Raw genomic sequence first — 20891 nt, 5'->3', positions numbered from 1 at the left:
CCCAAATGACAAGATGTTCTTTCCCATACTGGGAGTTCAACCCGGGCGAAAACCAGGAATCCTAAACGCCAGACCATATGGGAAGACAGTTACTTAAAAAAAACATCACAGACAAATCCATAAACGTTGAAATTCTGCTTGTTGTATTACAAGCTCCATCTTTTTCTCAGAGATGTTGGAGAAAAGTCCCATATAAAATCAGTCTAAAATGTGTTTGAATCGAGAACTGCCAGACACAATGAAAAGTATACAGTATTTTTCCCAGCTTGATTTTGGTCAAATAAATCTAGTTTTGAGCCAAACAGGAGTCAAATATTCAATCTTCTGACCTGTTATCAGACACGTTATCCATTGCGCCACTGGCCGCACAGCCAAGCTGAAGTCAGGCCAGTGTACACAGTCATAGCTTCTGTCACCGACAAGGTTCCTTGGGATTTCTGTTACAGATGCAAATCTTAATTTGATCCTCCTGTTGTTGCATGAATTTTACTGCAGAGCAAGAAATGCAGCCATGAAGTGTATTCAACGTTTAAAATGCCTTGTATAATTTGAATCTACATAAGGTTCATCACATTTCCTGTTGCTGAGGGAATATTGTTGTGTTGTGTGAAACTGCTGCCAGTTAAAATGCAGTATCTGTTGTTACACAAGTGCATCCCAAACGACAAGATATTCTTTCCCATACCGGGAGTTGAACCCGGGCCACCTGGGTGAAAACCAGGAATCCTAACCGCTAGACCATATGGGAAGACACATTCTTAAAATACACATCACAGACAAATCTTTAAATGTTGACATTATGCCTGTTGGATTAAAAGCTACATCTTTTTTTCTCTGAGATGTTGGGGAATGTCCAGATGAAATCAGTCTAAAATGAGTTTGAAGTGAGAACAGCCAGAAGCACTGAAAAGTATTCAGTGTCAATGCCGGCTTGATTTCAATCAATTAAATTAAGTATCTAGCCAGCCAGGAGTCGAACCTAGAATCTTCTGATCCGTAGTCAGACACGTTATCCATTGCGCCACTGGCCCCACGTCTAAGCTGAACTCAGGTCACAGCTAGACCAGTGTACACAGTCATTGCGTCTGTCAACAACAAGGTTCCTTGGTTTTCTGTTTCAGATGCATATCTTAATTTGATCCTCCTGTTGTTGCATGAATTTTAATGCAGAGCAAGAAATGCAAACTTGAAGTGTATTCAACGTTTAAAATGCCTTGTAAATTATGAATCTACAAAACATGTCACATTTGCTGTTGCTGAGGGAATATTGTTGTGTTGTGTGATTCTGCTGCCAGTTAAAATGTGGGATCTGTTCTTACACAAGTGCATCCTAAATGACAAGATGTTCTTTCCCATACTGGGAGTTCAACCCGGGCGAAAACCAGGAATCCTAAACGCCAGACCATATGGGAAGACAGTTACTTAAAAACATCACAGACAAATCCATAAACGTTGAAATGATGCTTGTTGTAATTACAAGCTCCATCTTTTTCTCAGAGATGTTGGAGAAAAGTCCCATAAAAAATCAGTCTAAAATGTGTTTGAATCGAGAACTGCCAGACACAATGAAAAGTATACAGTATTTTTCCCAGCTTGATTTTGGTCAAATAAATCTAGTTTTGAGCCAAACAGGAGTCAAATATTCAATCTTCTGACCTGTTATCAGACACGTTATCCATTGCGCCAAAGGCCGCACAGCCAAGCTGAAGTCAGGACACACCTAGGCCAGTGTACACAGTCATAGCTTCTGTCACAGACAAGGTTCCTTGGAATTTCTGTTAAAAATGCAAATCTTAATTTGATCCTCCTGTTGTTGCATGAATTTTACTGCAGAGCAAGAAATGCAGCCATGAAGTGTATTCAACGTTTAAAATTCCTTGTATAATTTGAATCTACATAATGTGTCACATTTCCTGTTGCTGAGGGAATATTGTTGTGTTGTGTGAAACTGCTGCTAGTTAAAATGCAGTATCTGTTGTTACACAAGTGCAAGCCAAACGACAAGATATTCTTTCCCATACCGGGAGTCGAACCCAGGCCACCTGGGTGAAAACCAGGAATCCTAACCGCTAGACCATATGGGAAGACACATACTTAAAATACACATCACAGACAAATCTTTAAATGTTGACATTATGCCTGTTGGATTAAAAGCTACATCTTTTTTTCTCTGAGATGTTGGGGAATGTCCAGATGAAATCAGTCTGAAGTGAGAACAGCCAGAAGCACTGAAAAGTATTCAGTATCAATCCCGGCTTGATTTAAATCAATTAAATTATATCGAGCCAGCCAGGATTCGAACCTAGAACCTTCTGATCCGTAGTCAGACACGTTATCCATTGCGCCACTGGTCCCACGTCTAAGTTGAAGTCAGGTCACAGCTAGACCAGTGTACACAGTCATTGCGTCTGTCAACAACAAGGTTCCTTGGTTTTCTGTTTCAGATGCATATCTTAATTTGATCCTCCTGTTGTTGCATGAATTTTACTGCAGAGCAAGAAATGCAAACTTGAAGTGTATTCAATGTTTAAAGTCTTGTAAATTATGAATCTACAAAACATGTCACATTTGCTGTTGCTGAGGGAATATTGTTGTGTTGTGTGATTCTGCTGCCAGTTAAAATGTGGTATCTGTTCTTACACAAGTGCATCCCAAATGACAAGATGTTCTTTCCCATACTGGGAGTTCAACCCGGGCGAAAACCAGGAATCCTAAACGCCAGACCATATGGGAAGACAGTTACTTAAAAAAAACATCACAGACAAATCCATAAACGTTGAAATTATGCTTGTTGTAATTACAAGCTCCATATTTTTTCTCAGAGATGCTGGAGAAAAGTCCCATGTAAAATCAGTCTAAAATGTGTTTGAATCGAGAACTGCCAGACACAATGAAAAGTATACAGTATTTTTCCCAGCTTGATTTTGGTCAAATAAATCTAGTTTTGAGCCAAACAGGAGTCAAATATTCAATCTTCTGACCTGTTATCAGACACGTTATCCATTGCGCCACTGGCCGCACAGCCAAGCTCAAGTCAGGACACACCTAGGCCAGTGTACACAGTCATAGCTTCTGTCACCGACAAGGTTCCTTGGGATTTCTGTTACAGATGCAAATCTTAATTTGATCCTCCTGTTGTTGCATGAATTTTACTGCAGAGCAAGAAATGCAGCCATGAAGTGTATTCAACATTTAAAATGCCTTGTATAATTTGAATCTACATAACATGTAACATTTCCTGTTGCTGAGGGAATATTGTTGTGTTGTGTGAAACTGCTGCCAGTTAAAATGCAATATCTGTTGTTACACAAGTGTATCCCAAAAGACAAGATATTCTTTCCCATACCGGGAGACGAACCCGGGCCACCTGGGTGAAAACCAGGAATCCTAACCGCTAGACCATATGGGAAGACACGTACTTAAAATACACATCACAGACAAATCTTTAAATGTTGACATTATGCCTGTTGGATTAAAAGCTACATCTTTTTTTCTCTGAGATGTTGGGGAATGTCCAGATGAAATCAGTCTAAAATGAGTTTGAAGTGAGAACAGCCAGAAGCACTGAAAAGTATTAAGTATCAATCCTGGCTTGATTTCAATCAATTAAATTAAGTATCGAGCCAGCCAGGAGTCGAACCTAGAATCTTCTGATCCGTAGTCAGACACGTTATCCATTGCGCCACTGGCCCCACGTATAAGCTGAAGTCAGGTCACAGCTAGACCAGTGTACACAGTCATTGCGTCTGTCAACAACAAGGTTCCTTGGTTTTCTGTTTCAGATGCATATCTTAATTTGATCCTCCTGTTGTTGCATGAATTTTACTGCAGAGCAAGAAATGCAAACTTGAAGTGTATTCAATGTTTAAAAAGTCTTGTAAATTATGAATCTACAAAACATGTCACATTTGCTGTTGCTGTGGGAATATTGTTGTGTTGTGTGATTCTGCTGCCAGTTAAAATGTGGTATCTGTTCTTACACAAGTGCATCCCAAATGACAAGATGTTCTTTCCCATACTGGGAGTTCAACCCGGGCGAAAACCAGGAATCCTAAACGCCAGACCATATGGGAAGACAGTTACTTAAAAAAAACATCACAGACAAATCCATAAACGTTGAAATTATGCTTGTTGTAATTACAAGCTCCATCTTTTTTCTCAGAGATGCTGGAGAAAAGTCCCATATAAAATCAGTCTAAAATGTGTTTGAATCGAGAACTGCCAGACACAATGAAAGTATACAGTATTTTTCCCAGCTTGATTTTGGTCAAATAAATCTAGTTGTGAGCCAAACAGGAGTCAAATATTCAATCTTCTGACCTGTTATCAGACACGTTATCCATTGCGCCACTGGCCGCACAGCCAAGCTGAAGTCAGGACACACCTAGGCCAGTGTACACAGTCATAGCTTCTGTCACCGACAAGGTTCCTTGGGATTTCTGTTACAGATGCAAATCTTAATTTGATCCTCCTGTTGTTGCATGAATTTTACTGCAGAGCAAGAAATGCAGCCATGAAGTGTATTCAACGTTTAAAATGCCTTGTATAATTTGAATCTACATAACATGTCACATTTCCTGTTGCTGAGGGAATATTGTTGTGTTGTGTGAAACTGCTGCCAGTTAAAAAGCAGTATCTGTTGTTACACAAGTGCATCCCAAACGACAAGATATTCTTTCCCATACCGGGAGTTGAACCCGGGCCACCTGGGTGAAAACCAGGAATCCTAACCGCTAGACCATATGGGAAGACACATACTTAAAATACACATCACAGACAAATCTTTAAATGTTGACATTATGCCTGTTGGATTAAAAGCTACATCTTTTTTTCTCTGAGATGTTGGGGAATGTCCAGATGAAATCAGTCCAAAATGAGTTTGAAGTGAGAACAGCCAGAAGCACTGAAAAGTATACAGTATTAATCACGGCTTGATTTCAATTAAATTAAGTATCGAGCCAGCCAGGAATCGAACCTAGAATCTTCTGATCCGTAGTCAGACACGTTATCCATTGCGCCACTGGCCCCACGTCTAAGCTGAAGTCAGGTCACAGCTAGACCAGTGTACACAGTCATTGCGTCTGTCAACAACAAGGTTCCTTGGTTTTCTGTTTCAGATGCATATCTTAATTTGATCCTCCTGTTGTTGCATGAATTTTACTGCAGAGCAAGAAATGCAAACTTGAAGTGTATTCAATGTTTAAAAAGTCTTGTAAATTATGAATCTACAAAACATGTCACATTTGCTGTTGCTGAGGGAATATTGTTGTGTTGTGTGATTCTGCTGCCAGTTAAAATGTGGTATCTGTTCTTACACAAGTGCATCCCAAATGACAAGATGTTCTTTCCCATACTGGGAGTTCAACCCGGGCGAAAACCAGGAATCCTAAACGCCAGACCATATGGGAAGACAGTTACTTAAAAAAAACATCACAGACAAATCCATAAACGTTGAAATGATGCTTGTTGTAATTACAAGCTCCATCTTTTTTCTCAGAGATGTTGGAGAAAAGTCCCATATGAAATCAGTCTAAAATATGTTTGAATCGAGAACTGCCAGACACAATGAAAAGTATACAGTATTTTTCCCAGCTTGATTTTGGTCAAATAAATCTAGTTTTGAGCCAAACAGGAGTCAAATATTCAATCTTCTGACCTGTTATCAGACACGTTATCCATTGCGCCACTGGCCGCACAGCCAAGCTGAAGTCAGGACACACCTAGGCCAGTGTACACAGTCATAGCTTCTGTCACCGACAAGGTTCCTTGGGATTTCTGTTACAGATGGAAATCTTAATTTGATCCTCCTGTTGTTGCATGAATTTTACTGCAGAGCAAGAAATGCAGCCATGAAGTGTATTCAACGTTTAAAATGCCTTGTATAATTTGAATCTACATAACATGTCACATTTCCTGTTGCTGAGGGAATATTGTTGTGTTGTTTGAAACTGCTGCCAGTTGAAATGCAGTATCTGTTGTTACACAAGTGCATCCCAAACGACAAGATATTCTTTCCCATACCGGGAGTTGAACCCAGGCCACCTGGGTGAAAACCAGGAATCCTAACCGCTAGACCATATGGGAAGACACATACTTAAAACACACATCAGTCCAAAATGAGTCCAAAATGAGTCCAAAATGAGTTTGAAGTGAGAACAGCAAGAAGCACTGAAAAGAATACAGTATCAATCCCGGCTTGATTTCAATCAATTAAATTAAGTATCGAGCCAGCCAGGAGTCGAACCTAGAATCTTCTGATCCGTAGTCAGACACGTTATCCATTGCGCCACTGGCCCCACGTCTAAGCTGAAGTCAGGTCACAGCTAGACCAGTGTACACAGTCATTGCGTCTGTCAACAACAAGGTTCCTTGGTTTTCTGTTTCAGATGCATATCTTAATTTGATCCTCCTGTTGTTGCATGAATTTTACTGCAGAGCAAGAAATGCAAACTTGAAGTGTATTCAATGTTTAAAAAGTCTTGTAAATTATGAATCTACAAAACATGTCACATTTGCTGTTCCTGAGGGAATATTGTTGTGTTGTGTGATTCTGCTGCCAGTTAAAATGTGGTATCTGTTCTTACACAAGTGCATCCCAAACGACAAGATATTCTTTCCCATACTGGGAGTTCAACCCGGGCGAAAACCAGGAATCCTAAACGCCAGACCATATGGGAAGACAGTTACTTAAAATACACATCACAGACAAATCTTTAAACGTTGAAATTATGCCTGTTGTAATTACAATATCCATCTTTTTTCTCAGAGATGTTGGAGAAAAGTTCCATGTAAAATCAGTCTAAAATGAGTTTGAAGTGAGAACTGCCAGACACAATGAAAAGTATTCAGTATTTTTCCAAGCTTGATTTTGGTCAAATAAATCAAGTATCGAGCCAAACAGGAGTTGAACTATTCAATCTTCTGATCCTGTAGTCAGACACGTTATCCATTGCGCCACTGGCCGCATTAAAGCTGAAGTCATGTCACACCTAGGCCAGTGTACACAGTCATTGCTTCTGTCATTAGACAAGGTTCCTTGGGATTTCTGTTAAAAATGCAAATCTTAATTTGATCCTCCTGTTTTTGCATGAATTTTAATGCAGAGCAAGAAATGCAAACTTGAAGTGTATTCAACGTTTAAAAGCCTTGTAAATTATGAATCTACAAAACATGTCACATTTGCTGTTGCTGAGGGAATATTGTTGTGTTGTGTGATTCTTCTGCCAGTTAAAATGTGGTATCTGTTCTTACACAAGTGCATCCCAAATGACAAGATGTTCTTTCCCATACTAGGAGTTCAACCCGGGCGAAAACCAGGAATCCTAAACGCCAGACCATATGGGAAGACAGTTACTTAAAAAAAACATCACAGACAAATCCATAAACGTTGAAATGATGCTGGTTGTAATTACAAGCTCCATCTTTTTCTCAGAGATGTTGGAGAAAAGTCCCATGTAAAATCAGTCTAAAATGTGTTTGAATCGAGAACTGCCAGACACAATGAAAAGTATACAGTATTTTTCCCAGCTTGATATAGGTCAAATAAATCTAGTTTTGAGCCAAACAGGAGTCAAATATTCAATCTTCTGACCTGTTATCAGACACGTTATCCATTGCGCCACTGGCCGCACAGCCAAGCTGAAGTCAGGACACACCTAGGCCAGTGTACACAGTCATAGCTTCTGTCACAGACAAGGTTCCTTGGGATTTCTGTTAAAAATGCAAATCTTAATTTGATCCTCCTGTTGTTGCATGAATTTTACTGCAGAGCAAGAAATGCAGCCATGAAGTGTATTCAACGTTTAAAATGCTTGGTATAATTTTAATCTACATAACATGTCACATTTCCTGTTGCTGAGGGAATATTGTTGTGTTGTGTGAAACTGCTGCCATTTAAAATGCAATATCTGTCGTTACACAAGTGCATCCCAGACGACAAGATATTCTTTCCCATACCGGGAGATGAACCCGGGCCACCTGGGTGAAAACCAGGAATCCTAACCGATAGACCATATAGGAAGACACATACTTAAAAAACACATCACAGACAAATCTTTAAATGTTGACATTATGCCTGTTGGATTAAAAGCTACATTTTGTTTTCTCTGAGATGTTGGGGAATGTCCAGATGAAATCAGTCTAAAATGAGTTTGAAGTGAGAACAGCCAGAAGCACTGAAAAGTATTCAGTGTCAATCCCGGCTTGATTTCAATCAATTAAATTAAGTATCGAGCCAGCCAGGAGTCGAACATAGAATCTTCTGATCCGTAGTCAGACACGTTATCCATTGCGCCACTGGCCCCACGTCTAAGCTGAAGTCAGGTCACAGCTAGACCAGTGTACACAGTCATTGCGTCTGTCAACAACAAGGTTCCTTGGTTTTCTGTTTCAGATGCATATCTTAATTTGATCCTCCTGTTGTTGCATGAATTTTACTGCAGAGCAAGAAATGCAAACTTGAAGTGTATTCAATGTTTAAAAAGTCTTGTAAATTATGAATCTACAAAACATGTTACATTTGCTGTTGCTGAGGGAATATTGTTGTTTCGTTTGATTCTGCTGCCAGTTAAAATGTGGTATCTGTTCTTACACAAGTGCATCCTAAATGACAAGATGTTCTTTCCCATACTGGGAGTTGAACCCTGGTGAAAACCAGGAATCCTAAACGCCAGACCATATAGGAAGACAGTTACTTAAAAAAAAACATCACAGACAAATCCATAAACGTTGAAATGATGCTTGTTGTAATTACAAGCTCCATCTTTTTTTCTCAGAGATGTTGGAGAAAAGTCCCATAAAAAATCAGTCTAAAATGTGTTTGAATCGAGAACTGCCAGACACAATGAAAAGTATACAGTATTTTTCCCAGCTTGATTTTGGTCAAATAAATATAGTTTTGAGCCAAACAGGAGTCAAATATTCAATCTTCTGACCTGTTATCAGACACGTTATCCATTGCGCCACTGGCCGCACAGCCAAGCTGAAGTCAGGACACACCTAGGCCAGTGTACACAGTCATAGCTTCTGTCACCGACAAGGTTCCTTGGGATTTCTGTTACAGATGCAAATCTTAATTTGATCCTCCTGTTGTTGCATGAATTTTACTGCAGAGCAAGAAATGCAGCCATGAAGTGTATTCAACGTTTAAAAAGCCTTGTATAATTTGAATCTACATAACATGTCACATTTCCTGTTGCTGAGGGAATATTGTTGTGTTGTGTGAAACTGCTGCCAGTTAAAAAGCAGTATCTGTTGTTACACAAGTGCATCCCAAACGACAAGATATTCTTTCCCATACCGGGAGTTGAACCCGGGCCACCTGGGTGAAAACCAGGAATCCTAACCGCTAGACCATATGGGAAGACACATACTTAAAATACACATCACAGACAAATCTTTAAATGTTGACATTATGCCTGTTGGATTAAAAGCTACATCTTTTTTTCTCTGAGATGTTGGGGAATGTCCAGATGAAATCAGTCTAAAATGAGTTTGAAGTGAGAACAGCCAGAAGCACTGAAAAGTATTAAGAATCAATCCTGGCTTGATTTCAATCAATTCAATTAAGTATCGAGCCAGCCAGGAGTCGAACCTAGAATCTTCTGATCCGTAGTCAGACACATTATCCATTGCGCCACTGGCCCCACGTCTAAGCTGAAGTCAGGTCACAGCTAGACCAGTGTACACAGTCATTGCGTCTGTCAACAACAAGGTTCCTTGGTTTTCTGTTTCAGATGCATATCTTAATTTGATCCTCCTGTTGTTGCATGAATTTTACTGCAGAGCAAGAAATGCAAACTTGAAGTGTATTCAATGTTTAAAAAGTCTTGTAAATTATGAATCTACAAAACATGTCACATTTGCTGTTGCTGAGGGAATATTGTTGTGTTGTGTGATTCTGCTGCAGTAAAAATGTGGTATCTGTTCTTACACAAGTGCTTCCCAAATGACAAGATGTTCTTTACCATACTGGGAGTTCAACCCGGGCGAAAACCAGGAATCCTAAACGCCAGACCATATGGGAAGACAGTTACTTTAAAAAAACATCACAGACAAATCCATAAACGTTGAAATTATGCTTGTTGTAATTACAATATCCATCTTTTTTCTCAGAGATGTTGGAGAAAAGTTCCATGTAAAATCAGTCTAAAATGTGTTTGAATCGAGAACTGCCAGACACAATGAAAAGTATACAGTATATTTCCCAGCTTGATTTTGGTCAAATAAATCTAGTTTTGAGCCAAACAGGAGTCAAATATTCAATCTTCTGACCTGTTATCAGACACGTTATCCATTGCGCCACTGGCCGCACAGCAAAGCTGAAGTCAGGACACACCTAGGCCAGTGTACACAGTCATAGCTTCTGTCACAGACAAGGTTCCTTGGAATTTCTGTTAAAAATGCAAATCTTAATTTGATCCTCCTGTTTTTTTATGAATTTTACTGCAGAGCAAGAAATGCAGCCATGAAGTGTATTCAACGTTTAAAATGCCTTGTATAATTTTAATCTACATAAAATGTCACATTTCCTGTTGCTGAGGGAATATTGTTGTGTTGTGCGAAACTGCTGCCAGTTAAAATGCAGTATCTGTCGTTACACAAGTGCATCCCAAACGACAAGATATTCTTTCCCATACCGGGAGTTGAACCCGGGCCACCTGGGTGAAAACCAGGAATCCTAACCGATAGACCATATAGGAAGACACATACTTAAAAAACACATCACAGACAAATCTTTAAATGTTGACATTATGCCTGTTGGATTAAAAGCTACATTTTGTTTTCTCTGAGATGTTGGGGAATGTCCAGATGAAATCAGTCTAAAATGAGTTTGAAGTGAGAACAGCCAGAAGCACTGAAAAGTATTAAGTATCAATCCCGGCTTGATTTCAATCAATTCAATTAAGTATCGAGCCAGCCAGGAGTCGAACCTAGAATCTTCTGAACCGTAGTCAGACACGTTAGCCATTGCGCCACTGGCCCCACGTCTAAGCTGAAGTCAGGTCTAAGCTAGACCAGTGTACACAGTCATTGCGTCTGTCAACAACAAGGTTCCTTGGTTTTCTGTTTCAGATGCATATCTTAATTTGATCCTCCTGTTGTTGCATGAATTTTACTGCAGAGCAAGAAATGCAAACTTGAAGTGTATTCAATGTTTAAAAAGTCTTGTAAATTATGAATCTACAAAACATGTCACATTCGCTGTTGCTGAAGGAATATTGTTGTGTTGTGTGATTCTGCTGCCAGTTAAAATGTGGTATCTGTTCTTACACAAGTGCATCCCAAATGACAAGATGTTCTTTCCCATACTGGGAGTTCAACCCGGGCGAAAACCAGGAATCCTAAAAGCCAGACCATATGGGAAGACAGTTACTTTAAAAAAACATCACAGACAAATCCATAAACGTTGAAATGATGCTTGTTGTAATTACAAGCTCCATCTTTTTTCTCAGAGATGTTGGAGAAAAGTCCCATATAAAATCAGTCTAAAATGTGTTTGAATCGAGAACTGCCAGACACAATGAAAAGTATACAGTATTTTTCCCAGCTTGATTTTGGTCAAATAAATATAGTTTTGAGCCAAACAGGAGTCAAATATTCAATCTTCTGACCTGTTATCAGACACGTTATCCATTGCGCCACTGGCCGCACAGCCAAGCTGAAGTCAGGACACACCTAGGCCAGTGTTCACAGTCATAGCTTCTGTCACCGACAAGGTTCCTTGGGATTTCTGTTACAGATGCAAATCTTAATTTGATCCTCCTGTTGTTGCATGAATTTTACTGCAGAGCAAGAAATGCAGCCATGAAGTGTATTCAACGTTTAAAAAGCCTTGTATAATTTGAATCTACATAACATGTCACATTTCCTGTTGCTGAGGGAATATTGTTGTGTTGTGTGAAACTGCTGCCAGTTAAAAAGCAGTATCTGTTGTTACACAAGTGCATCCCAAACGACAAGATATTCTTTCCCATACCGGGAGTTGAACCCGGGCCACCTGAGTGAAAACCAGGAATCCTAACCGCTAGACCATATGGGAAGACACATACTTAAAATACACATCACAGACAAATCTTTAAATGTTGACATTATGCCTGTTGGATTAAAAGCTACATCTTTTTTTTCTCTGAGATGTTGGGGAATGTCCAGATGAAATCAGTCTAAAACAAGTTTGAAGTAAGAACAGCCAGAAGCACTGAAAAGTATTAAGTATCAATCCCGGCTTGATTTCAATCAATTCAATTAAGTATCGAGCCAGCCAGGAGTCGAACCTAGAATCTTCTGATCCGTAGTCAGACACGTTATCCATTGCTCACTGGCCCCACGTCTAAGCTGAAGTCAGGTCACAGCTAGACCAGTGTACACAGTCATTGCGTCTGTCAACAACAAGGTTCCTTGGTTTTCTGTTTCAGATGCATATCTTAATTTGATCCTCCTGTTGTTGCATGAATTTTACTGCAGAGCAAGAAATGCAAACTTGAAGTGTATTCAATGTTTAAAAAGTCTTGTAAATTATGAATCTACAAAACATGTCACATTTGCTGTTGCTGTGGGAATATTGTTGTGTTGTGTGATTCTGCTGCCAGTTAAAATGTGGTATCTGTTCTTACACAAGTGCATCCCAAATGACAAGATGTTCTTTCCCATACTGGGAGTTCAACCCGGGCGAAAACCAGGAATCCTAAACGCCAGACCATATGGGAAGACAGTTACTTAAAAAAAACATCACAGACAAATCCATAAACGTTGAAATTATGCTTGTTGTAATTACAAGCTCCATCTTTTTCTCAGAGATGTTGGAGAAAAGTCCCATGTAAAATCAGTCTAAAATGTGTTTGAATCGAGAACTGCCAGACACAATGAAAAGTATACAGTATTTTTCCCAGCTTGATTTTGGTCAAATAAATCTAGTTTTGAGCCAAACAGGAGTCAAATATTCAATCTTCTGACCTGTTATCAGACACGTTATCCATTGCGCCACTGGCCGCACAGCCAAGCTGAAGTCAGGACACACCTAGGCCAGTGTACACAGTCATAGCTTCTGTCACCGACAAGGTTCCTTGGGATTTCTGTTACAGATGCAAATCTTAATTTGATCCTCCTGTTGTTGCATGAATTTTACTGCAGAGCAAGAAATGCAGCCATGAAGTGTATTCAACGTTTAAAATGCCTTGTATAATTTGAATCTACAAAACATGTCACATTTGCTGTTGCTGAGGGAATATTGTTGTGTTGTGTGATTCTGCTGCCAGTTAAAATGTGGTATCTGTTCTTACACAAGTGCATCCCAAACGACAAGATATTCTTTCCCATACCGGGAGTTGAACCCGGGCGAAAACCAGGAATCCTAACCGCTAGACCATATGGGAAGACACATACTTAAAATACACATCACAGACAAATCTTTAAATGTTGACATTATGCCTGTTGGATTAAAAGCTACATCTTTTTTTCTCTGAGATGTTGGGGAATGTCCAGATGAAATCAGTCTAAAATGAGTTTGAAGTGAGAACAGCCAGAAGCACTGAAAAGTATTAAGAATCAATCCTGGCTTGATTTCAATCAATTCAATTAAGTATCGAGCCAGCCAGGAGTCGAACCTAGAATCTTCTGATCCGTAGTCAGACACATTATCCATTGCGCCACTGGCCCCACGTCTAAGCTGAAGTCAGGTCACAGCTAGACCAGTGTACACAGTCATTGCGTCTGTCAACAACAAGGTTCCTTGGTTTTCTGTTTCAGATGCATATCTTAATTTGATCCTCCTGTTGTTGCATGAATTTTACTGCAGAGCAAGAAATGCAAACTTGAAGTGTATTCAATGTTTAAAAAGTCTTGTAAATTATGAATCTACAAAACATGTCACATTTGCTGTTGCTGTGGGAATATTGTTGTGTTGTGTGATTCTGCTGCCAGTTAAAATGTGGTATCTGTTCTTACACAAGTGCATCCCAAATGACAAGATGTTCTTTCCCATACTGGGAGTTCAACCCGGGCGAAAACCAGGAATCCTAAACGCCAGACCATATGGGAAGACAGTTACTTAAAAAAAACATCACAGACAAATCCATAAACGTTGAAATTATGCTTGTTGTAATTACAAGCTCCATCTTTTTTCTCAGAGATGTTGGAGAAAAGTCCCATATAAAATCAGTCTAAAATGTGTTTGAATCGAGAACTGCCAGACACAATGAAAAGTATACAGTATTTTTCCCAGCTTGATTTTGGTCAAATAAATATAGTTTTGAGCCAAACAGGAGTCAAATATTCAATCTTCTGACCTGTTATCAGACACGTTATCCATTGCGCCACTGGCCGCACAGCCAAGCTGAAGTCAGGACACACCTAGGCCAGTGTACACAGTCATAGCTTCTGTCACCGACAAGGTTCCTTGGGATTTCTGTTACAGATGCAAATCTTAATTTGATCCTCCTGTTGTTGCATGAATTTTACTGCAGAGCAAGAAATGCAGCCATGAAGTGTATTCAACGTTTAAAATGCCTTGTATAATTTGAATCTACATAACATGTCACATTTCCTGTTGCTGAGGGAATATTGTTGTGTTGTGTGAAACTGCTACCAGTTAAAATGCAGCATTTGTTGTTACACAAGTGCATCCCGAACGACAAGATCTTCTTTCCCATACCGGGAGTTGAACCCGGGCCACCTGGGTGAAAACCAGGAATCCTAACCGATAGACCATATAGGAAGACACATACTTAAAAAACACATCACAGACAAATCTTTAAATGTTGACATTATGCCTGTTGGATTAAAAGCTACATTTTGTTTTCTCTGAGATGTTGGGGAATGTCCAGATGAAATCAGTCTAAAATGAGTTTGAAGTGAGAACAGCCAGAAGCACTGAAAAGTATAGAGTATCAATCCCGGCTTGATTTCAATCAATTAAACTAAGTATCGAGCCAGCCAGGAGTCGAACCTAGAATCTTCTGAACCGTAGTCAGACACGTTAGCCATTGCGCCACTGGCCCCACGTCTAAGCTGAAGTCAGGTCTAAGCTAGACCAGTGTACACAGTCATTGCGTCTGTCAACAACAAGGTTCCTTGGTTTTCTGTTTCAGATGCATATCTTAATTTGATCCTCCTGTTGTTGCATGAATTTTACTGCAGAGCAAGAAATGCAAACTTGAAGTGTATTCAATGTTTAAAAAGTCTTGTAAATTATGAATCTACAAAACATGTAACATTCGCTGTTGCTGAAGGAATATTGTTGTGTTGTGTGATTCTGCTGCCAGTTAAAATGTGGTATCTGTTCTTACACAAGTGCATCCCAAATGACAAGATGTTCTTTCCCATACTGGGAGTTCAACCCGGGCGAAAACCAGGAATCCTAAAAGCCAGACCATATGGGAAGACAGTTACTTTAAAAAAACATCACAGACAAATCCATAAACGTTGAAATGATGCTTGTTGTAATTACAAGCTCCATCTTTTTCTCAGAGATGTTGGAGAAAAGTCCCATATAAAATCAGTCTAAAATGTGTTTGAATCGAGAACTGCCAGACACAATGAAAAGTATACAGTATTTTTCCCAGCTTGATTTTGGTCAAATAAATATAGTTTTGAGCCAAACAGGAGTCAAATATTCAATCTTCTGACCTGTTATCAGACACGTTATCCATTGCGCCACTGGCCGCACAGCCAAGCTGAAGTCAGGACACACCTAGGCCAGTGTACACAGTCATAGCTTCTGTCACCGACAAGGTTCCTTGGGATTTCTGTTACAGATGCAAATCTTAATTTGATCCTCCTGTTGTTGCATGAATTTTACTGCAGAGCAAGAAATGCAGCCATGAAGTGTATTCAACGTTTAAAATGCCTTGTATAATTTGAATCTACATAACATGTCACATTTCCTGTTGCTGAGGGAATATTGTTGTGTTGTGTGAAACTGCTACCAGTTAAAATGCAGCATTTGTTGTTACACAAGTGCATCCCAAACGACAAGATATTCTTTCCCATACCGGGAGTTGAACCCGGGCCACCTGGGTGAAAACCAGGAATCCTAACCGCTAGACCATATAGGAAGACACATACTTAAAAAACACATCACAGACAAATCTTTAAATGTTGACATTATGCCTGTTGGATTAAAAGCTACATTTTGTTTTCTCTGAGATGTTGGGGAATGTCCAGATGAAATCAGTCTAAAATGAGTTTGAAGTGAGAACAGCCAGAAGCACTGAAAAGTATAGAGTATCAATCCCGGCTTGATTTCAATCAATTAAACTAAGTATCGAGCCAGCCAGGAGTCGAACCTAGAATCTTCTGAACCGTAGTCAGACACGTTAGCCATTGCGCCACTGGCCCCACGTCTAAGCTGAAGTCAGGTCTAAGCTAGACCAGTGTACACAGTCATTGCGTCTGTCAACAACAAGGTTCCTTGGTTTTCTGTTTCAGATGCATATCTTAATTTGATCCTCCTGTTGTTGCATGAATTTTACTGCAGAGCAAGAAATGCAAACTTGAAGTGTATTCAATGTTTAAAAAGTCTTGTAAATTATGAATCTACAAAACATGTAACATTCGCTGTTGCTGAAGGAATATTGTTGTGTTGTGTGATTCTGCTGCCAGTTAAAATGTGGTATCTGTTCTTACACAAGTGCATCCCAAATGACAAGATGTTCTTTCCCATACTGGGAGTTCAACCCGGGCGAAAACCAGGAATCCTAAAAGCCAGACCATATGGGAAGACAGTTACTTTAAAAAAACATCACAGACAAATCCATAAACGTTGAAATGATGCTTGTTGTAATTACAAGCTCCATCTTTTTTCTCAGAGATATTGGAGAAAAGTCCCATATAAAATCAGTCTAAAATGTGTTTGAATCGAGAACTGCCAGAAACAATGAAAAGTATACAGTATTTTTCCCAGCTTGATTTTGGTCAAATAAATATAGTTTTGAGCCAAACAGGAGTCAAATATTCAATCTTCTGACCTGTTATCAGACACGTTATCCATTGCGCCACTGGCCGCACAGCCAAGCTGAAGTCAGGACACACCTAGGCCAGTGTTCACAGTCATAGCTTCTGTCACCGACAAGGTTCCTTGGGATTTCTGTTACAGATGCAAATCTTAATTTGATCCTCCTGTTGTTGCATGAATTTTACTGCAGAGCAAGAAATGCAGCCATGAAGTGTATTCAACGTTTAAAAAGCCTTGTATAATTTGAATCTACATAACATGTCACATTTCCTGTTGCTGAGGGAATATTGTTGTGTTGTGTGAAACTGCTGCCAGTTAAAAAGCAGTATCTGTTGTTACACAAGTGCATCCCAAACGACAAGATATTCTTTCCCATACCGGGAGTTGAACCCGGGCCACCTGGGTGAAAACCAGGAATCCTAACCGCTAGACCATATGGGAAGACACATACTTAAAATACACATCACAGACAAATCTTTAAATGTTGACATTATGCCTGTTGGATTAAAAGCTACATCTTTTTTTCTCTGAGATGTTGGGGAATGTCCAGATGAAATCAGTCTAAAATGAGTTTGAAGTAAGAACAGCCAGAAGCACTGAAAAGTATTAAGTATCAATCCCGGCTTGATTTCAATCAATTAAATTAAGTATCGAGCCAGCCAGGAGTCGAACCTAGAATCTTCTGATCCGTAGTCAGACACGTTATCCATTGCGCCACTGGCCCCACGTCTAAGCTGAAGTCAGGTCACAGCTAGACCAGTGTACACAGTCATTGCGTCTGTCAACAACAAGGTTCCTTGGTTTTCTGTTTCAGATGCATATCTTAATTTGATCCTCCTGTTGTTGCATGAATTTTACTGCAGAGCAAGAAATGCAAACTTGAAGTGTATTCAATGTTTAAAAAGTCTTGTAAATTATGAATCTACAAAACATGTCACATTTGCTGTTGCTGTGGGAATATTGTTGTGTTGTGTGATTCTGCTGCCAGTTAAAATGTGGTATCTGTTCTTACACAAGTGCATCCCAAATGACAAGATGTTCTTTCCCATACTGGGAGTTCAACCCGGGCGAAAACCAGGAATCCTAAACGCCAGACCATATGGGAAGACAGTTACTTAAAAAAAACATCACAGACAAATCCATAAACGTTGAAATTATGCTTGTTGTAATTACAAGCTCCATCTTTTTTCTCAGAGATGCTGGAGAAAAGTCCCATATAAAATCAGTCTAAAATGTGTTTGAATCGAGAACTGCCAGACACAATGAAAAGTATACAGTATTTTTCCCAGCTTGATTTTGGTCAAATAAATATAGTTTTGAGCCAAACAGGAGTCAAATATTCAATCTTCTGACCTGTTATCAGACACGTTATCCATTGCGCCACTGGCCGCACAGCCAAGCTGAAGTCAGGACACACCTAGGCCAGTGTACACAGTCATAGCTTCTGTCACCGACAAGGTTCCTTGGGATTTCTGTTACAGATGCAAATCTTAATTTGATCCTCCTGTTGTTGCATGAATTTTACTGCAGAGCAAGAAATGCAGCCATGAAGTGTATTCAACGTTTAAAATGCCTTGTATAATTTGAATCTACATAACATGTCACATTTCCTGTTGCTGAGGGAATATTGTTGTGTTGTGTGAAACTGCTGCCAGTTAAAAAGCAGTATCTGTTGTTACACAAGTGCATCCCAAACGACAAGATATTCTTTCCCATACCGGGAGTTGAACCCGGGCCACCTGGGTGAAAACCAGGAATCCTAACCGCTAGACCATATGGGAAGACACATACTTAAAATACACATCACAGACAAATCTTTAAATGTTGACATTATGCCTGTTGGATTAAAAGCTACATCTTTTTTTCTCTGAGATGTTGGGGAATGTCCAGATGAAATCAGTCTAAAATGAGTTTGAAGTGAGAACAGCCAGAAGCACTGAAAAGTATTAAGAATCAATCCCGGCTTGATTTCAATCAATTAAATTAAGTATCGAGCCAGCCAGGAGTCGAACCTAGAATCTTCTGATCCGTAGTCAGACACGTTATCCATTGCGCCACTGGCCCCACGTCTAAGCTGAAGTCAGGTCACAGCTAGACCAGTGTACACAGTCATTGCGTCTGTCAACAACAAGGTTCCTTGGTTTTCTGTTTCAGATGCATATCTTAATTTGATCCTCCTGTTGTTGCATGAATTTTACTGCAGAGCAAGAAATGCAAACTTGAAGTGTATTCAATGTTTAAAAAGTCTTGTAAATTATGAATCTACAAAACATGTCACATTTGCTGTTGCTGAGGGAATATTGTTGTGTTGTGTGATTCTGCTGCCAGTTAAAATGTGGTATCTGTTCTTACACAAGTGCATCCCAAATGACAAGATGTTCTTTCCCATACTGGGAGTTCAACCCGGGCGAAAACCAGGAATCCTAAACGCCAGACCATATGGGAACACAGTTACTTAAAAAAACATCACAGACAAATCCATAAACGTTGAAATTATGCTTGTTGTAATTACAAGCTCCATCTTTTTCTCAAAAATGTTGGAGAAAAGTCCCATATAAAATCAGTCTAAAATGTGTTTGAATCGAGAACTGCCAGACACAATGAAAAGTATACAGTATTTTTCACAGCTTGATTTTGGTCAAATAAATATAGTTTTGAGCCAAACAGGAGTCAAATATTCAATCTTCTGACCTGTTATCAGACACGTTATCCATTGCGCCACTGGCCGCACAGCCAAGCTGAAGTCAGGACACACCTAGGACCGTGTACACAGTCATAGCTTCTGTCACAGACAAGGTTCCTTGGGATTTCTGTTACAGATGGAAATCTTAATTTGATCCTCCTGTTGTTGCATGAATTTTACTGCGGAGCAAGAAATGCAGCCATGAAGTGTATTCAACGTTTAAAATGCCTTGTATAATTTGAATCTACATAACATGTCACATTTCCTGTTGCTGAGGGAATATTGTTGTGTTGTGTGAAACTGCTGCCAGTTAAAATGCAGTATCTGTTGTTACACAAGTGCATCCCAAACAACAAGATATTCTTTCCCATACCGGGAGTTGAACCCGGGCCACCTGGGTGAAAACCAGGAATCCTAACCGCTAGACCATATGGGAAGACACATACTTAAAATACACATCACAGACAAATCTTTAAATGTTGACATTATGCCTGTTGGATTAAAAGCTACATCTTTTTTTCTCTGAGATGTTGGGGAATGTCCAGATGAAATCAGTCTAAAATGAGTTTGAAGTGAGAACAGCCAGAAGCACTGAAAAGTATAAGTATCAACAGTATCAATCCCAGCTTGATTTCAATCAATTACATTAAGTTCGAGCCAGCCAGGAGTCGAACCTAGAATCTTCTGATCCGTAGTCAGACACGTTATCCATTGCGCCACTGGCCCCACGTCTAAGCTGAAGTCAGGTCACAGCTAGACCAGTGTACACAGTCATTGCGTCTGTCAACAACAAGGTTCCTTGGTTTTCTGTTTCAGATGCATATCTTAATTTGATCCTCCTGTTGTTGCATGAATTTTACTGCAGAGCAAGAAATGCAAACTTGAAGTGTATTCAATGTTTAAAAAGTCTTGTAAATTATGAATCTACAAAACATGTCACATTTGCTGTTGCTGAGGGAATATTGTTGTGTTGTGTGATTCTGCTGCCAGTTAAAATGTGGTATCTGTTCTTACACAAGTGCATCCCAAATGACAAGATGTTCTTTCCCATACTGGGAGTTCAACCCGGGCGAAAACCAGGAATCCTAAACGCCAGACCATATGGGAAGACAGTTACTTAAAAAAAACATCACAGACAAATCCATAAACGTTGAAATTATGCTTGTTGTAATTACAAGCTCCATCTTTTTTCTCAGAGATGTTGGAGAAAAGTCCCATATAAAATCAGTCTAAAATGTGTTTGAATCGAGAACTGCCAGA

General features: G+C 39.6%; 25 non-coding genes across 25 annotated transcripts; all 25 read right to left on the bottom strand.

Moving 5' to 3' along the window:
- Positions 1-676: 676 nt before the first annotated feature.
- Positions 677-748, bottom strand: trnae-uuc (transfer RNA glutamic acid (anticodon UUC)). Its single transcript has one exon. It is a non-coding gene; the product is annotated as a tRNA-Glu (tRNA).
- A 1264-nt stretch (positions 749-2012) lies between these two features.
- Positions 2013-2084, bottom strand: trnae-uuc (transfer RNA glutamic acid (anticodon UUC)). The gene has a single exon. It is a non-coding gene; the product is annotated as a tRNA-Glu (tRNA).
- A 197-nt stretch (positions 2085-2281) lies between these two features.
- trnar-acg (transfer RNA arginine (anticodon ACG)) lies at positions 2282-2354 on the bottom strand. The gene has a single exon. It is a non-coding gene; the product is annotated as a tRNA-Arg (tRNA).
- Positions 2355-3337: 983 nt separating this feature from the next.
- Positions 3338-3409, bottom strand: trnae-uuc (transfer RNA glutamic acid (anticodon UUC)). Its single transcript has one exon. It is a non-coding gene; the product is annotated as a tRNA-Glu (tRNA).
- A 210-nt stretch (positions 3410-3619) lies between these two features.
- trnar-acg (transfer RNA arginine (anticodon ACG)) lies at positions 3620-3692 on the bottom strand. The gene has a single exon. It is a non-coding gene; the product is annotated as a tRNA-Arg (tRNA).
- A 984-nt stretch (positions 3693-4676) lies between these two features.
- trnae-uuc (transfer RNA glutamic acid (anticodon UUC)) lies at positions 4677-4748 on the bottom strand. The gene has a single exon. It is a non-coding gene; the product is annotated as a tRNA-Glu (tRNA).
- Positions 4749-4954: 206 nt separating this feature from the next.
- On the bottom strand, positions 4955-5027 carry trnar-acg (transfer RNA arginine (anticodon ACG)). Its single transcript has one exon. It is a non-coding gene; the product is annotated as a tRNA-Arg (tRNA).
- A 985-nt stretch (positions 5028-6012) lies between these two features.
- On the bottom strand, positions 6013-6084 carry trnae-uuc (transfer RNA glutamic acid (anticodon UUC)). Its single transcript has one exon. It is a non-coding gene; the product is annotated as a tRNA-Glu (tRNA).
- Positions 6085-6223: 139 nt separating this feature from the next.
- trnar-acg (transfer RNA arginine (anticodon ACG)) lies at positions 6224-6296 on the bottom strand. The gene has a single exon. It is a non-coding gene; the product is annotated as a tRNA-Arg (tRNA).
- Positions 6297-9289: 2993 nt separating this feature from the next.
- trnae-uuc (transfer RNA glutamic acid (anticodon UUC)) lies at positions 9290-9361 on the bottom strand. Its single transcript has one exon. It is a non-coding gene; the product is annotated as a tRNA-Glu (tRNA).
- A 210-nt stretch (positions 9362-9571) lies between these two features.
- trnar-acg (transfer RNA arginine (anticodon ACG)) lies at positions 9572-9644 on the bottom strand. The gene has a single exon. It is a non-coding gene; the product is annotated as a tRNA-Arg (tRNA).
- A 984-nt stretch (positions 9645-10628) lies between these two features.
- On the bottom strand, positions 10629-10700 carry trnae-uuc (transfer RNA glutamic acid (anticodon UUC)). The gene has a single exon. It is a non-coding gene; the product is annotated as a tRNA-Glu (tRNA).
- A 210-nt stretch (positions 10701-10910) lies between these two features.
- trnar-acg (transfer RNA arginine (anticodon ACG)) lies at positions 10911-10983 on the bottom strand. The gene has a single exon. It is a non-coding gene; the product is annotated as a tRNA-Arg (tRNA).
- A 985-nt stretch (positions 10984-11968) lies between these two features.
- Positions 11969-12040, bottom strand: trnae-uuc (transfer RNA glutamic acid (anticodon UUC)). The gene has a single exon. It is a non-coding gene; the product is annotated as a tRNA-Glu (tRNA).
- A 1540-nt stretch (positions 12041-13580) lies between these two features.
- trnar-acg (transfer RNA arginine (anticodon ACG)) lies at positions 13581-13653 on the bottom strand. Its single transcript has one exon. It is a non-coding gene; the product is annotated as a tRNA-Arg (tRNA).
- A 985-nt stretch (positions 13654-14638) lies between these two features.
- On the bottom strand, positions 14639-14710 carry trnae-uuc (transfer RNA glutamic acid (anticodon UUC)). Its single transcript has one exon. It is a non-coding gene; the product is annotated as a tRNA-Glu (tRNA).
- A 210-nt stretch (positions 14711-14920) lies between these two features.
- Positions 14921-14993, bottom strand: trnar-acg (transfer RNA arginine (anticodon ACG)). The gene has a single exon. It is a non-coding gene; the product is annotated as a tRNA-Arg (tRNA).
- Positions 14994-15977: 984 nt separating this feature from the next.
- trnae-uuc (transfer RNA glutamic acid (anticodon UUC)) lies at positions 15978-16049 on the bottom strand. The gene has a single exon. It is a non-coding gene; the product is annotated as a tRNA-Glu (tRNA).
- A 210-nt stretch (positions 16050-16259) lies between these two features.
- trnar-acg (transfer RNA arginine (anticodon ACG)) lies at positions 16260-16332 on the bottom strand. The gene has a single exon. It is a non-coding gene; the product is annotated as a tRNA-Arg (tRNA).
- Positions 16333-17317: 985 nt separating this feature from the next.
- Positions 17318-17389, bottom strand: trnae-uuc (transfer RNA glutamic acid (anticodon UUC)). The gene has a single exon. It is a non-coding gene; the product is annotated as a tRNA-Glu (tRNA).
- A 210-nt stretch (positions 17390-17599) lies between these two features.
- Positions 17600-17672, bottom strand: trnar-acg (transfer RNA arginine (anticodon ACG)). Its single transcript has one exon. It is a non-coding gene; the product is annotated as a tRNA-Arg (tRNA).
- Positions 17673-18657: 985 nt separating this feature from the next.
- On the bottom strand, positions 18658-18729 carry trnae-uuc (transfer RNA glutamic acid (anticodon UUC)). The gene has a single exon. It is a non-coding gene; the product is annotated as a tRNA-Glu (tRNA).
- Positions 18730-18939: 210 nt separating this feature from the next.
- trnar-acg (transfer RNA arginine (anticodon ACG)) lies at positions 18940-19012 on the bottom strand. The gene has a single exon. It is a non-coding gene; the product is annotated as a tRNA-Arg (tRNA).
- A 983-nt stretch (positions 19013-19995) lies between these two features.
- trnae-uuc (transfer RNA glutamic acid (anticodon UUC)) lies at positions 19996-20067 on the bottom strand. Its single transcript has one exon. It is a non-coding gene; the product is annotated as a tRNA-Glu (tRNA).
- Positions 20068-20284: 217 nt separating this feature from the next.
- Positions 20285-20357, bottom strand: trnar-acg (transfer RNA arginine (anticodon ACG)). Its single transcript has one exon. It is a non-coding gene; the product is annotated as a tRNA-Arg (tRNA).
- Between the last annotated feature and the right edge of the window lie 534 nt (positions 20358-20891).

Source organism: Oncorhynchus clarkii, chromosome 17, assembly GCF_045791955.1.
Source record: "Oncorhynchus clarkii lewisi isolate Uvic-CL-2024 chromosome 17, UVic_Ocla_1.0, whole genome shotgun sequence".
Taxonomy (NCBI): Eukaryota; Metazoa; Chordata; class Actinopteri; order Salmoniformes; family Salmonidae; genus Oncorhynchus; species Oncorhynchus clarkii.
Note: the sequence above shows the minus strand (reverse complement) of the source record. Positions and strands in the feature narration are given on the sequence as shown.